This window comes from Triturus cristatus, chromosome 6, assembly GCF_964204655.1.
Source record: "Triturus cristatus chromosome 6, aTriCri1.1, whole genome shotgun sequence".
NCBI lineage: Eukaryota > Metazoa > Chordata > Amphibia > Caudata > Salamandridae > Triturus > Triturus cristatus.
In genome coordinates, this window is record NC_140589.1 from 1,692,776,996 (window position 1) to 1,692,790,603 (window position 13,608).

Below are 13,608 nucleotides of genomic sequence, written 5' to 3' on the forward strand. Positions count from 1 at the left end.
AACTTACTTGTTTGTTGAAGGTCGATTTGAGTTAGGTAGTGATCAACGTATATGTAAATTGTGTTACAACAAATTAGAAGAGAACAAAATGCCTGCTAGAGCAGTGCATAATAAGTTGGAGTTAGTAGCTATTCCGCAGGAGCTGGCCAAATTGAACACATATGAGTCGGTTCTAATTCAATCTGTTCATCCTTTTCAAACTATAATTCGGATGGAGCCTAAAACAGGTAAACTGCCACCAACAGACTTGCAAAGAGGGCTGAAAGGAAGAGTGGTGTACTTACCTTTGGATTTTAAGAAAAACATTGAAACTATTGCTGGAGAGAAAGAGGAAGATGAGGCAGTAGTTATTTTAGTAAATGGTGTACCCACAAAGAGTCAGAAAATATGGCAAGAATTTGTGGATGTTAATAAAGTTGAAAAGGCTACCTTATATCTTATAGAGAACAATATTTATTACATAAATGTAAATGTGGATGAACAGGTAATACGTTTAGAAGATGATTTTGAAATTTCAAGTGGTCAAATAGAGAAAGTGGACAAGTCAAGGACTGAAGAGATTTATGAACATTATACAATATGTCCTTTGCATTCAAAAGAAGTGATAGGGAGTAGCATTGAGTTATTTCAAATGAAAAAAAGCACAGGGAACTCCAATGAGTGTATGGGAGAAAAGCTTGGAAGCTCGTTGTTTTCCACAGTTGTTTCCTACTGATGAAGGTGGACGATATGATGACCGGCCTGTACGGATTCCAGCTTCCGAATATCAGTCAACAAGATTATATTCTGAATATCCTAGATTTTGACAGTGCATTCCATACATATTTCACCTTTTGTTTGAAAGTGATCTGTCTTCTCTCTCGTATGCAGTGAAACATATACTTAAAACTGGAGTTCATGAATCACTTCTTTCTGCGAAAGAATTTGTGGAGAAAGTTCAAGAAACAGATGAAAATTTAGAAGCACACTTAATCAATTTGATGGCATGTCAACGTGGAACAAATGAGTATTGGTATTGTCGTCATGGAGAACTCAAGTGTATGTTATGGAACTTAGGTACACAAACATGGTTTGTCACACTTAGCTGTGCAGAGTATGCATGGGAAGATTTGCTTGAGTTTCTAAGAGAAGCGAATTCCAATATAAAAAATGTTGAAATAAAGACTCCTTGTGAACTGTGTTCATTGGATCCTGTAAATGTGTGCAGATGTTTTAATCATAAGTTTCAAGGTATGATGTCTTTTAGCTGTAATAAAAAGAATCCACCTCTTGGAGAAGTTACCGATTTCTTTTGGAGAAAGGAGTATCAAGCAAGAGGTGCACCTCATATACATATGCTAGTATGGATCAAGGAAGCACCTAAATTTGGAAATGATTCTGATGAAACAGTATTGTCTTTAATCAAACAGTATGCGACATGTGAGATTCCAAGAGAAGGAGGAGATAGAAGCTTGAGACAGCAAGTTTTACGTTTCCAAAGTCACCGTTGTGGAAAGTATTGCAGAAGAAAATACAAGTTCAATTGAAAGTTTTACACCAAATGTCGGTTTGGTTTTCCCCGTCCATTCATTTGTAAAGGAAGAGTAAATTCTTTGTTTTCTTCTGTGAGGCACACAATAACTCGGAAATCTCCAAAGAATACCTACAACTTAAAAAGAACATAAGTGTCAAAGTAAATCAATGACTACAATCCAGTCATTTTAAAAATGTGGAATGCGAACATGGACATCCAGTATGTTGCGGATAACTCAATTGCTGTTGCACGTTATGTTACATCGTATATAACAAAATCTGAAAAAACAGAGATTAAACAAATGTGGGAAGAAATTACAAGAGAATAGTCTTAGCAAAACTTTTTACAGCTTTAGTTTGAAAATGCTTTCCCACCTGAGAAATTGGATCGTATGAATGTTCAGACAGCTTGTGTTCTTCAAGTTTATATTCAAAGTTACGAGGAATCATTTGGGTAAGTTTAGGTCTTGCCTGCAAACGAAATAGAATATTGAAATAATTGGGAGAAATTGAACAATTAGCAACAAATGAGCCAGATAGTACAGACATTCCTAAAACTAATATGTTGGACACATACTAACCGAAAAGGAGTCAACATCTGGAACAGCTATGTCTGTGTTAAGTACTTCAACATTACAACTTCAAAAGAAATTTTAAAGAGAATTTAAAAGAAGGAAAGTTTGCAGTAGTTGGATGTCATGGTTGTTTAGTAAAACATGCAAAGGGTAATCTTATAAACCACAAGAAACTTAGTTGTGAAACTCCAGATAAGCGAGAATTTTACTATTTAGCACTTCTGCAGCTGTTTAAACCATGGCGTAGCGAAAGTGAATTACTTGGAGAGTTTGACTGCTACGAAGATTCTTTTAATGCTTGTAAAGATAGCATTTGATGTACAATTTTCCCTACATATTTAAAAATGTTGAATGATGAAGGTCAACAGGAAAAGACTATTATAGCTGAAATAGCTCATGAAAGTTCTCAAGAAAGTCAAAGTAGTGGTCCATGTAGTGAAGATCCTCTTGGACAACCAATGCTGGAAAATGAAGCAGCGATTGCTATCCATGAAGTCAAAATTGCAATGCAACAAGCACACGAGGAGAATATAACATTGGAAAAGTTAGAAGAACAAGTAAATGTTGAACAGCAAGAAATATATGTGCAAGTGAGAGAACGGATAGAACATGGTTTGTTGCATGAAAAAAAAGAATGTCTGTGTTCATCTTTTAAACCTCTTCTGATGTACATCAGTGGTCAAACTGGGACAGGTAAAAGATTTTTGATTAAAGTTTTGACCAGTTATCTTAAAAAAACTACTGGCTCACATTTATGTTGTGTGGTAACAGCTCCAACTGGATTAGCTGCACACGATGTTAAAGGAGTTACTTTGCATAGATTATTGATGTTACCAGTGGAGCATGATAATAAATTAGAATATCAGAAGTTGTCTGGAGAAGCTTATTATGAACTGTCAAGAGTGCTGAAGAAAATGAAACTTTTATTTATTGATGAGGTAAGCATGGTCTCAAACTTAATGCTTGCTTTTGTACACTTAAGAATGCAACAAGTATTAAAAACAGATTACGACGTTCTCTTTGGGGGAAAAAATGTAATTGTATTTGAAGATCTGCTACAACTAACCCCTGTAAAAGGAGAACCAGTGTTTAAAACTCTTCTACATGAAGACACTAAGATATCTTTGGGAAGTATTGGAAATGTGAATCTGTGGTTACATTTTGAATATAAAGAACTCACTCAGAATATGCGACAAGCAAGAGATGAAGATTATGGAAATATTCTAAAAGATGTAAGAATTGGTTTTCTAAGCAAACATGGTAAACAAGCTTTTCAAAGTCGTCTACTAAAGAACTTGTTTACAACTGAAAACACACCAGCAGAAGTAATGTACAAGAAAATTAAAACTGCTGGCTTAGAAAAAAATTTAGATGTATGTTTAAACTGTCGGGTAATTTTGAAACGTAATCTGAATGTAGAAGAAGGTTTAGTGAATGGAGCAATGGGGGAAGTTGTTGATTTTGTGAAATATCAAAATAGAAATGGAATTGAATTTTTGAAAGTTACATTTTATCAGATTGCAGATGTAAGACAGATTGCACGTTCTGCCGCACGTTTTTTGCTTGTAAAAGACTTGTATGTTCGTAGAAAACAGTTTCCCTTCTGTTAGCATATGCAATAACTATTCACAAATCACAAGGTTTAAGTGTAGATAATGCTTTAGTAAATGTTGGAAAAACTGTGTTTAAAGAGGGAATGGTATATGTTGCATTATCTCGAGTTAGAACGTTGTCTGGTTTGTATTTAATTGATTTTGATGAGAACAAGGTTAGTGCTGATGTTAATTGTGTAAGAGAATATAATCGTTTGTGAAGGCTTTATGCTCCCCATTTAGGTGAATATCCTATTTATGAGCAACATGTTGTGTGTTCAAAACGCAAATATGTTGAAGAGTTAACTATGGTTGAAAAGCAGAAAGAAAATCAACAGAAAAGAAAAGATGTAAAGAAACAGAAAATACAAACAAGTGATGATGTTCTTGGATACCAAATAGAAAATGCTTCTGATGTCAACTGCTATGGTAATGTAATTCTAAATGTTATATTTTATCTTGAAGATGTTTGTGGTGAAATTATGGAAAGTGAGGAAAAAACTTTATGTTCTGCACTCTACACTTTATTTCAAGAATTGAGAAATGATAGAAGTAAGATTCATTCTGCTTCTGGTATTCGCCAACTGTTGGATAAATGTACTGGATCTTTAACGTTCAGTGCTAATATCCAGCAAGATGCACAAGAATTTCTGATGGTTATGCTTGGAGTACTAGAAGATGAAGGAATTCAGATTGAGAGTTTATTTGGACTCAGTTACAAATGGAAACATAAATGTGAAGAGTGTTTATTATCTGCAAGGACTATGGTTGACAGATAACTATTTTTATATTTAACAATACCTGACTGCAAATCTGTACCATTTTCCAAATTAGTAAAAGAAGCTGATCATGAGATGATGTGTTCTCGTAGTAAATCAAGAATGCTATCTGCATTATGCTTACAAAGATATGGAACATATTTGATTATAATGCTGCAACGCTGTCGACCAAATGGAAGAAAAGTGTAAACCAAAATTAAACATTTTGTTGCTAATCAAGTATCTATTTCTGGAAGAACTTTTGCAACAGTTGCTATTGTTTTCCATGCTGGAAGTACTACTACAAGTGGACATTATACAGTTTATTTAAAGTGTAATAATGGTTGGAGTCACTGTAATGATACACACTTGGAAATGAAACCGAGATTGCCTTATGAATTACCCAACTCATATTTAATTTTTCTGATAGATACACTATTCGGGTTTAATAGGAAGGTATATAGATCTTTAAGGAATTCATACTTGATGCTTTCAAAGCGAAATTTTTGATACATTATCTGGCGTATTGGGAAAATGTGCAGAGAAACTACGTAAGATCTTTAAGGAATTCATACTGGATGCTTTCAAAGCGACATTTTTGATACATTATCTGGCGTATTGGAAAAATTGTGCAGCTAAACTACGTAAGATCTTTAAGGAATTCATACTGGATGCTTTCAAAGCAAACTTTTTGATACATTATGTGGTGTATTGGAAAAATTGTGCAGAGAAACTACGTAAGATCTTTTAGGAATTCACACTGGATGCTTTCAAAGCAAACTTTTTGATATATTATCTGGCGTATTGGAAAAATGTGCGGAGAAACTACGTAAGATCTTGAAGGAATTCATACTGGATGCTTTTAAAGCAAAATTTTTGATATATTATCTTGCGTATTGGGTACATTTGCGGACAATCTACGAAGTGAAGGTAAGCTTTGAACATTTGAAGTACTAATGAATGTGTTATTTGTGTTGATTTTGTATTATATTTGAGAGAATTAGTTTTTTTTTATTAACAATGTAGTTGATTGTTTTTGTTTTCCTGCTGTTTATGATGAAACTACACTGGCATCACTGTGAATAGTGAAGTTAAGTAGTAGCTGATGACAGCAAAAAAGGGAGAAAAATTGTTATCTGAATGTTAAATTGTTTCTATTATTTAAAAACTCATTGTAATTTAGGAAATGTATTACGTTACATAGTACTTTTGCAGTTTATTTAATGTAGTTGAAAAGTTAGAAAAAATAGTATTAATGACAAATACACAATAGTAGTTCGATATTTAAAAAACCTTTGAAATTCATTGAAAAAACCATAGGTTTCAGAGACGTTATACTTCGAAATTAGCATTTAAAAAACCTTCGAAATTCACTGAAAAAATGATAGGTTTTACAGACGTTATAGTTAGGAATCAGCATTTAAAAACCTTAGAAATTCTCTCAAAAAACCATAGGTTTCAGGGACGTTATAGTTAGTTGGACATTTGACTCAAATAAAACAAGAGACATTCGCCTGTTATAGTTAGTTGAGCTAACTATAACTCGCGCACCCGCAATGCACTGCTGATGATGTCACATATTACATCACTCATGACATGGTCAGTGACATCACTGACGACAAAACTGATGACATCTCAAATTACATCACTCATGACATCACTCATGACATCATCCACGTGACAATCTGATGCACATACTGATGCTCTAATATAAACTTTGATACACCCATTGTAAAATGTTGACTACTATTTTTGAAACCATACACAGAAGAATGCCATATACTACATAGCACTCACTATTTCCTAGGTCTACACACACATCCAGTCACTTATACATGCAATTACTCATCAATAGAGGAATATAATATGCACTCATACATACATACATGCAGTCACACGCTGCCACTCCATAGAGTTACTCATGCGCCTAGTCAGTAATGCAAAGAATGAATCACATACCCATTTAATCATGAAAACAGTTATACACACCAACTTTGTTATTTTTAGACATACCACATCACTTATTTATACAGATACTAACACATATTTACTGTCTTATACAATCACTGATAGAAGCAGACACTTATTTATACACCACCTCTTGGAATAGCTTAGTCTCACGTATACTCATTTATATACTCCAACACTCACATATAGTGGCTTAAAACATATGTAGTTAGTCACAGATATACCACTGAGACATTTATTCACTCACCAACACACCCATATACACACTAACTCACCCATACAGCCCTTTCTAGATGCACTTTTTAATCCATACAACCACTGATTTACCCACTCAGACATTTATGCACAGACTCATACACCCACCCACACAGACAGACACTCAGGGACCCATACAGATACTCAGACAACAAATCAATAACCTATATAGACACTCATGTAGGTATTCAGCAACCCATGTAGTTGCTTACATACCAATGGAGAGACTAATACAGTCTTTTACACAGTTTAGTCACTAACCCATGCATTCAGTAAGACACGTTCAATCACTCACTTATACAGTCAGTCACACACATACGAAATAATTCCTTTAGGCACTTGTAAATGCATTCATTCTTCAATACACCTTGGCATATGTATACAAAACATATTTATATTTTATATAAACACACATTCACTGGATGATGTCATGAGTGATGTCATCAGTGATGTCATTTGAGATGTCATGAGTGATGTCATTTGAGATGTCATGAGTGATGTCATCAGTGATGTCACTGACCATGTCATGAGTGATGTAATATGTGACATCATCAGCAGTGCATTGCGGGCGCGCAAGTTAAAGTTAGCTCAACTAACTATAACAGGCGAATTTCTCTGGTTTTATATGAGTCAAATGTCTAACTAACTATAACGTCTGTAAAACATATGTTTTTTTCAGTGAATATATATATATATATATATATATATACATATACATATATTGATGTACCCACCTATAGATAAAGCCAATAGGCCTGGCTTTTATTTTTGTATATTTAAGAAAAGAGGTTTGGGCACCTGTGGGGGGTTGCACAGAGATGGACATTTTACTCTACGTAAACAAAAACATAGAAATTCACAGAAAAAAACAAAGATTAAAATGACGTTATAGGTAATGGAAATAATATCTTATTTCACACTAAACAAAAAGGACCTTAGAAATACAGTGAGAAAATCAAAGGTTAAAAGGATGTTATAGATGGCTGAAAATGTCAGCTAAAACATAATATTTGGAATTACTAAATACACTGAAATTCACCAGTTATAGTTATCTAAAGTAAATAATACTCGGGCCCTAAAGTAACTATAAATCACGCCCTCACCATGCACACTGCTTATTACCTCACATATTACATCACTCATGACATATTCTATGACATCATTGATAACATCACTCCAACATCTGAAATGACGTCATTGATGACAACATTATGCATGATGGGAACACGAGTAAGAGTTACTTTAGAGCACGTGTTATAGTTAATTGAGATAACTATAATTGATGAATTTCTGTGGTTTTGTTAGTTTACAATGCTTTGATTTAACCACCATTTTCACATAATGATAACATCCTTTTAACCTTTGCTATTTCAGTGAAGAAATATATACGTGCAAACACACACACAAACACACACACACATATATATATATATATGGTTAAAACAATGCTAGCGGAGGAACTTCAAAGGGGCCCTCAGCAGGATTCAGGGTTAAATGTATTCAAACCAGTCAGACTCGTTTCGGCTGTAATTGCCTTCCTCAATGCTGATTTGTACTAACAGTCTTTCATTACAGGTTGATTTTAAATGTCTTTTACTAATTCCTGTCGATTAACAAGATAATGGCAAATAAAGATGGGCTGTTTTTTCTCCGTAGATTTACTTAGTGCCATGTTTGCGTGATTTCCACATAAAGTTAAGCCATATTCTCGTGTCATGGGTACTGAATGACTAAAATAGATCTTTCTTCATAGTGGAAATACATCCTACGATACACCAACATCCATGGCTGGTTAGCTGTATAATTGTGGTCCATTTACAGCAATAGAGTGGACATTCCTGAAACATTAATATTACAAATTTAACTCTGAAACCTGCTGAGTGTCCCTTTGAAGTTCCTCCCGAGCGTTGTTCGGAATTAAAATGTGCTTTCCATTTACGCGATAGATGCACTTTTACAAGTGAGTTTGAAAGTTATTTCGGGCATTTCATGAAGTATATATATATATATATATATATATATATATATATATATATATATATATATATATATAGTATCTACTGGCGGTCGCCAGTAGATAGTTATAGTTAGGACCTATTTTCCATAGGAAATCCGCAACATTCTATTCCCAATAAGTCTGGCGCCGATTGACGAATATTTGCGAAATTTTCCAACCTTTTGGCCAGCTCCGCTCCGCTCCTACCCTGAAAGTTTTGCGGTGATTTGTCAAGCGGGGGCCGAGAAAAAAGGGGGGGCCCAAAACGTGTTTTCCCCATGCAATTTCCCATAGGACCTCTTGTCGCAGCTACAGCCCGAACTGCTGAACGGAATTACACCAAATTTGGCAAAGAGGTAGTCCTCAGTTCAGACTCGTGCCTTTTGCTTAAATGGTGTAAATCTGTTCAGCAGTTCCTGAGAAAATTAGAGTTAAATGTTAGTGATATCTATGGCCGGGGAGGATCCGCGCACCCTCCCGAGCACGAGCTAAATGCTAATTGGCTGCCAACACTCTGAATCAGGAAGTGTTGGCAGCCATCTTGTGCCCGAGGCACAAGAAAACCGAACAAAAAGGCGGAAAACGCGACAAGGGGGCAGGGTAGAAACACCCTGACACCCTAGGTCTGCTGAGGGGGTCCCACAAGGACCCCCAAGGCCAAAAAATGTATTTATTTATTTATTTTAAATCGTGGGATGCGCGTAGGGTCCGCGCATCCCGCTAACGAAAAAAAAAACGAAGCGCGGGCTCCCGGGGGCAATATGGTATTATAATGGGGGGCCCCGGGGCTTTTGTAAAATACGTGGGGGATGCTTCAATTTCTTTATTGGGGGGCTCTCCGGCCCCCCCAGCCTCAGGCACCGCCACCCCCCGGGGCTTATAAAATGAATGGGGGGGCTCACAGCTTTTTAAAAAAAAATTATACCCTGTGTGGGGGGGCTCAAGCCCCCCACATGCTCCGGGGACCACCACCCCCGGGGCTTTGAAAGAGGTGGGAGGGGGGCCGCGCTGCCCCCCGCCTGGAGCCCTCGATGGCCGTGGGGACCGCCACCCACCAGGGCCGGCTCCTGCAGTGTCCCGGGGTGCCCACCCCCGGGACACTGCCGTTTGCAATGACAGGGCAGGAAACCTGCTCTCTCTTCCAAATAGCAAAGCAGATTGCTTTTCCACATGGGGAGCAGCATGTTAGCTGCTCCCCATGTGGAAAAGCAATGCCGGCTCCCGCAGGAAGCGGGGAGCCGGCTGGCCATTTTTGAAACATACAAATATTCCTCTAAAACCAGCCGAACTACGAATTCCGATTTACTCACCTGTTATCAGGAGAGTACCCAGGGCTGCATCTTTTCGCCCAGCACTGACCCTGAAAAGTAATTCTAAGTGTACTTACCAGTAACTTGTATTTCCTTCCGTAGGAATCCATTGTGTGGTTTTCACCAGAAAATGTTCTAAGTGTCCATTTTTGAAACGTACAAATATTCCTCTAAAATCAACCGAAGTACGAATTCCGATTTACTCATCTGTTATCAGGAGAGAACCCAGGGCTGCATCTTTTAGCCCAGCACTGACCCTGAAAAGTAATTCTAAGCGTACTTACCAGTAACTTGTATTTCCTTCCATAGGAATCCATTGTGTGGTTTTCACCAGAAACTTTTCTGTCTATTTTCACAAACTAAAAATATTTCTAAAAAATCGTCTGTATGACTTAAACACATTCTTTCAACCGTTTACAGGAGGTTGGCCAGTGCTGGATCCAGGATCCACCACTGAGTAAGAAAAAGTAACGATAACACTACTTACCTGCTAAGTGAATTTTCTGCAAGAGGATAACATTGGTGATTCTATGTGAAAAAGTTTCTAAGTGTCAACTTTTAAAATACAATAATATTCCTTAAAAATTACTACTGTAACCAAAGCGCTTTTACTCAACTGTGTACAGGAGATGTCCAAGGACTGAATCTAGGATCCAGTCCTGTTGTTAGAAAAGTAATCCATAAAGTAACTAATTGCATGTAATTAGAAATTCACATTGAGCTCAATGTTGCTTTGTGTTTGAAATTGTGTTGCCCATTGCAACATCTGTAACTACTGTACTTAAAAGTCTGTTGCCTATTTGCCAAGTATTTAAACTAAAGTAATTCATTCTGAGAAAGTATATTTTGTATTGTAATGTATAATGTAATTATAATGTAATTAAAAAAAATATATCTAAAATTAAATAGTTTTAAAAATGTAGTAAATCAGTATAAAAAAATCAGTATAACAAATAATACATTAAAAATTGTCATTTACAAAACCTTTGAAATTCACTGAAAAAAACATAGGTTTCAGGCCTGATATAGTTAGGAATTAGCATTTAAAAAACCTTTAAAATTCACTGAAAAAACCATAGGTTTCAGGGGCGTTATAGTTAGGAATTGGCATTTAAAAAACTTTAGAAATTCACTGAAAAAACCATAGGTTTCAGGGGCGTTATAGTTAGCTGGACATTTCCCTCGTACAAAACCCTAGAAATTCCCCTGTTATAGTTAGTTCAGCTAACTATAACTCGCAACCCCGCAAAGCACTGCTGATGATGTCACATATTACATCACTCATGACATGGTCAGTGACATCACTGATTACATCACTCATGACATCTCAAATTACATCACTGATGACATCACTGATGACGTCATCCAGTGAGTCTGTGTTTCTGTAAAGTTTTAATATGTTTAATATAAATAGGGAAAGGCCTGTTGAAGAATGAGTGGGTGTGCAAGTGTGTGAATGGATGATTTTCTAGGTGCGTAACTGACTCTATAAGTGAGTCATTAAATGTATCTTACTGCAGACTAGTGACTAAACTGTGTGAATGTCTGTATGTGTCTGTGTGTTGGTGTATAAGTGGCTGCATTTTTTTTTGGCAATAGCTATATGAGTGTCTATATGGGTTATTGATTGGTTGTCTGAGTATCTGTATGGGTGCCTGAGTGTTTGTGTGGGTAGGGTGTGTGTGACTCTGTGCATGGATGTGTGAGTGGGTGTTTCTATGGGTGCACGGTTTTAAGAGGGCAACTGTGATGGACTGTATGGTTGGGTGAGTGTATGTATGGGTGTGTTAGTGATTGAATGTATATCTCAGTTGTACATGTGTCAGTAACTACGTATGTGAAACGCAGTGTATATGTGTGTAAGAGTATATAACTATCTATATGTGAGAGTGTGTGATTGCGGGAGTGGCTGTATGGATGAGTGTGTGCTTGTATCAGTAATTGTATAAGAGCGTCAGAATTTGTTAGTATTTTTATGAGTAAGTGAACTTGAGTGTGTTTAACTGTATAGGTGAGTAAATTGGACTGTGTTTAATTATTTGCATGACTGACTAGGTGTGTCAGTACCTCAATGGATGATTGGCGGTGTGTGAGTGTCTATATAGGTGTATAAATGCATATGATAGTCCTGTACGGAGTGACTGTAAATATGAGTGACTGTACAGGTGAGTGAGTGGAGATGTATGTAGACCTAAGAGTCAATGAGTGGGTATGTAATTATTGGTATTGGAGTATCTATGGTTTTCAAAATGGCCGTCTGAAATATTGAGTCGGGGTATCAAAGGGTATATTAGGGTGTGAGAAGATGCACTAATTTATCACATGGATGACGTCATCAGTGATGTCATTTGAGATGTCATCAGTGATGTCATCAGTGATGTCACTGACCATGTCATGAGTGATGTAATATGTGACGTCATCAGCAGTGCATTGCGGGGGCGCGAGTTATAGTTAGCTGAACTAACTATAACGGGGGAATTTCTAGGGTTTTGTACGAGGGAAATGTCCAGCTAACTATAACGCCCCTGAAACCTATGTTTTTTTCACTGAATATATATATATATATATATATAATTTGTTCACACAAAAAAACAAAGGTGAAAAATAAGATATAGTTAGGCAAACTTTCTTTATGTTTGATACACAAACCCATCTTAAGCTCCACAATCATTAGATACTCTACTGTTATAGTTATATCTTTAGTTTCTCATTTAAGTGCCACTTAAAAAGCTCATGTCATATTTATATTTATGCACCACCTTAAAATTCAGAAAACTCATGTACCACCATACACATTCTTCTCACCTCCCTCACAACACTACATTAACTGTAACTCGCCACTGTACCATGCACTGTGTTCAGGCAAATCATGTAATTTGAGATTACATGAGTGTTGTTATTAATGCAGTAATTTCACATGCTCTAAGGTCTGTAATGTGCAAGGGTATAGATAGTGCATGGAGAAGAGGCGCGTTATAGTTCATGTAGTGTGTGGGTTGGCCGAAGGGGGGGTAAAGAAAAAATAGGGGTCCCAAAACATGCTTAAATCAATTATATTTAAAATACACTTTTACATTTTACATTGCACGAAAACCAGGAATCGTATTTTAGTTTTCCTTCTGGCAGGATTACATATTATTCTGTTCCCTGGGTCACCTGACTGGATGCAGCTGACAGTTGGGTTTTGTGTATTCCTCCTAGAGAGCAACACACAATAGAGAGCTTAGGTATGCCTAGATGGACCATCACTAGGAGGATGGGAAGGCGGAGCTGGGCAAAGTTCTACCTACACTTGAATAGGCTGTGTCCTGCCTCCACATCAAGGGCTCCATACCCCTTGTAGTCGCTGGAGCCAGGACACGCAGGGTAGAACTTCAAATTAAAACTCTTGAACATGGGCCTCGAGTTATACCAGTGGGGGTGCCAGACTCTGGCCAAAAGAAGCATTATACTGATAACAGTGCTTTGTTTTAAGCAGAAACAATGAGTGGCAGTATGCTGCTTTGGAATGGGCCATCACTAACATATTTTGTCATTTATATCCTAGCTGGAAGTATGTGTCAAAAGGGGACTCCACATATTCTTTAACCCCCCCACCCACATTTCTAATAGTCACCCAGTGGATAGTTGTACATGTTAGTA

General features: G+C 36.8%; 1 long non-coding RNA gene across 1 annotated transcript in view; it reads right to left on the reverse strand.

Moving 5' to 3' along the window:
• Nucleotides 1–439: 439 nt before the first annotated feature.
• The window catches only part of LOC146821846 (uncharacterized), a 55,719-nt gene continuing 42,550 nt past the window's right edge, over nucleotides 440–13,608 (reverse strand). Inside the window, exons 2-3 of the long non-coding RNA XR_014963202.1 lie at nucleotides 1,888–1,983; nucleotides 440–1,648 (exon numbers count right to left, since the gene is read on the reverse strand). This is a non-coding gene — a long non-coding RNA (uncharacterized LOC146821846). The remainder of the gene's footprint in view (nucleotides 1,649–1,887; nucleotides 1,984–13,608) is intronic.